The following is a 3,709-nucleotide window of genomic DNA, read 5'->3' as shown; positions in this document are numbered from 1 at the left end:
TCTGGTGGGGGAAATCAAAATCTATTCACATCATTAACGGGTCCTCCATCTGCCTCCCCCGGAAACTTGGGGGGCTAGGCTTCCGTCTCCCAACCCTCGATAATCTAGCATTTATGAGCAAACTAGTTTGGTGTTTTCTCAAACACCCTGATAAATCTTGGGTTAAACTCCTCAAAGCTAAATATTTCCCCAAAACACTCAAACCTTCTTCTTTGAAACCAAACAACTCCTGGCTGTGGAAATCTATTGTTAAGCAGTTTGATCATGTGTCGAGCCTTATATCCTGGGATGTTAATAAAGGAACTGAGATTAACATTTGGCATGATTACTGGATCCCAGACCACCCTCCACCACTTACTAACACTATGAACAACCCTTTGACTACAGTGTCCGAACTTCTTAATAATAACAAGTGGAATATGAATGTTTTGACTCAATGGTTTACCAATGACATATGTAAAGCTATCCAAAACATGACCTTACAGGAACATAAGGAGGATACAGTTAGATGGCCATTAACTAAATCAGGTAACTTTACTATCAGCTCTATGTATTATAAACTAAGAACAACCAGCAATATGTATGAAATTATTTAATGGAGATTCATTTGGAATATCAACACTACACCTAGAATCAAACTATTCTTATTGAAATGTTGTACGAATAGTCTACCAGTCAGAGACAAAATCGGTAAATACATAGGTAATTATTTTATGTGCCCATACTGCCACAATACATAAACGATTACTCATGTTTTACTTCAATGCTGTTATGCTAGATCTATATGGTTCATTTTCATGTTATGACAAATAATATAACCAATGTTAGAGACTAGATTCTCCAATGGAACGATATGGAAACGACGTTTGTTAATTTATATGCTTTTACATGCTAGAATTATGTGGTTTATTTAGAAAGCTAGATGTGAAAAATATTTTTCGTTGCAGAAACAACTTCCAATGTAGGTTATTATTAGAATAAAAGGCATGACAACCATCAGTGCGCCCCAAACTAATGAAATGAGCAAGGCAAAACAAAATTATTGGACGCCACCAGCAGCACTGTACTTTAAAATCAATGTAGACGCATCTTTCACCTCCCTCACTGAACCAGCAGGTATTGGTTGTAGCCATCTTTGTAGCGGCCATATCACTCCACTAGAGGACAAAATCTAGAGGAATGCGAACGTCGAGCGATCTTATATGCAATGCAATGGGCAAGTGAATTATGTATCCCATATATTCAGATTGAAAGTGACAACCAAAACCTCATCAGACATTTCCACAACTCCAATGCAACCATCCAATTGCAATCGAAGAAACACATGGATGAAATTCGCGCTCTTATGGACAAGTTTGAGGGTATTATCTTCACGTATATGGCTAGACAGAACATTAGTCAAGCGGACTTCTTAGCTAAGTAGGGCAGGCAAACCCGCGTCATCGTTCTTAGCACTCTTTCTAGGAGTTTGCGAATCTTTGTAGTTCTCATGTTCCCTGATTGTTACTTTCTCTCAACAAATAATAAACCCGATAAAATGTTAGTCATTACAAGGTATTGATACATCATGAAGATGTGATAAGCAAGATAACCGCCTAAGTCAAACCGATAATGAAAAATACCTAAACCCTAACTAAACATGGCCTAAAGCCCGATAACTTTATTACATTATATTTATACTGTAATAACCCAAGTTCAATAAACCTTGAAATCCACTTCTTCTGGGAATCGAACCTGGGAGCTCCAGGGTTTTAGAGTTTATGTCAACATTATCGATCACCGGGCTACCAAATGTTGACTTTTCTGCATTATTATTAGGTCACGACTTTGGAGAATAAAGAAAAATCTCCGAGGAATAAAAAATTTCTATAAAATTGGTCAACTGAGACTGACTTTTCTATTTCTATTTGTTTCTATAGAGCTTCCAAGTTTGGGAGTTAAAAAATTTAAAATTTTAGAAGATCCCGTAAAAGAATTTAGAAAGAACTTTTATAAACTTAAACAAAATCTTTCTAGAGATCTAAGCACTTAACTCCTTCCAAGTGTTTCTTCTTTTTTTCATCTTCCTCTCTATAGGTTTGTTTTCTTCTAACTGCTAAACCCTAAAATTATGGAGAACAAACCTAATATTTTTATAAATGATCAAACATATATTTTAAGGCTCGAAATTAACTGATTTCTAGGGTTTAGAATGTGTTTACCTTTATTCGGGAGGATTAGTGGATGAAGAAACTTGTTTTGGACGTCACAAGGAAGATGTATTAAGAATTTCAAGAGATTTCTTTTGATAATTTCTAAAGCTTAGAATGCTTTTCCCTCTTCATCTCTCTAACTTTGCTTCTGATTTTAGAGAATTAAGGATATAAGGGGTTGAAGATTTGAAGAATATAAGTAAGAGAAGTGATGGAGAAGGAAGAACAAAAAGGTTGGCAAAAAGTTATGGAGGAGAAGAGATGGATGAGTCTTTCTTCAAAGAAGAAGAAAGAGGGGGAAAGGACTTCAAATAAAAAACAAATCAATTTTTTTTACTTAAAGTCTATTTTGTATATTGTAAATTTTTCTGTATTCCGCAGAGGAAATATATGCCCTGGAGATTTTACAAAGAAACATGGATTCCCTAGAGATTTTGTTCTCCGAAGATTTTTCTTTAGGGAGATTTTATAGGCAATGTCTTTTATTGTTAAAAGCAATGTATTTTGCAAGCTTGACTTCGTCAATTCATCATGACCAAATTTGGTTAAAGGCAATGCTACTTTTTAGAGTTAATTTCAATCACTCGGCAAAAAGTCACCGGAGGGACTTCTTCATCTTCTTCCTTCATTTTCTTCTTCTCCTTCTTCTTCTCTTTTCCCTTCTTTCTTCTTCTCTTTTCCCTTCTTTCTTCTTCTTCTCTCTCACCTCTCTCTATTGTCGGCGAAGGGAAGGACCCCCTTCGCCGGCGGTCTGGTACAAAAATACTGTAAATCATTTCTTTAAGTCTAAACCATCACTGTTTCTAAACACTCTAAGATAGCCATACTATTTTGGTTCTGGTATCTGTACACACTACCATCATTATTTCCAAACACTTCAGGATAAACCATTTCACCAAACAATTCTACCATGGGATACATCGCATTTATTGTTGTTGTTCCACCAATACTAAACATCGATTGAGGATTATTTTGATGAAATTGTCGTCGCCGTGTTGGTGAGGAAACTTCTTTACTATTTTCTGATTCGGTAGACGCAGTTTAGAGGATTCTGCTCGGCCAGTAGAGTAGGAAAGGGTTGTAGTAGAGATGTTGGATTTGCAAACAGGGCATTGAGGTTTTTGGTCTTGATCATTGGTTGGTGTCTGGAATGAAGCCATTTATATTTCCAATGGCCAACAGTAAAGGTGAGCACAGAGTTACTACTGGTTCGTGGGCATTGTCCAGGCAGATGTTGCAGTCGAAACAATCTGTAGTTGTGTTTCCTGATGTTGGTGTTGCTGTAATGGTAGCTTTTGAAATTGATTCCATTTTTGTGATGGTGATCCTTCTGTTTGTTCATCAAGTTGTGGAATTGGTTCTTAGAAGTATTGTTCTGTGGCTTTGTGATCTTTATATATGAATTCAAGTCATGGCTAGACCTTTGGAGTATTCAGGTCAATGAAATCTAAACTATAGAGAGAGATGAAAGGGAAGAAGAAGAAGAAGAAGAAGGAAGCAGAAGAAGAAGATGAAGG

The 3,709-nt window shown here is 36.4% G+C and overlaps 1 pseudogene; it reads right to left on the bottom strand.

The window, feature by feature from the left end:
- Window positions 1-2,978: 2,978 nt before the first annotated feature.
- LOC147538854 (uncharacterized) lies at window positions 2,979-3,503 on the bottom strand (annotated as a pseudogene).
- Between the last annotated feature and the right edge of the window lie 206 nt (window positions 3,504-3,709).

Source organism: Eschscholzia californica, unplaced genomic scaffold (assembly GCF_041429995.1).
Source record: "Eschscholzia californica isolate CP2 unplaced genomic scaffold, dmEscCali1.0.p SCAF_5, whole genome shotgun sequence".
NCBI classification, from domain to species: domain Eukaryota; kingdom Viridiplantae; phylum Streptophyta; class Magnoliopsida; order Ranunculales; family Papaveraceae; genus Eschscholzia; species Eschscholzia californica.
The sequence above is the reverse complement of the archived record's forward strand: the minus strand, read 5'-3'. Positions and strand labels throughout refer to the sequence as shown.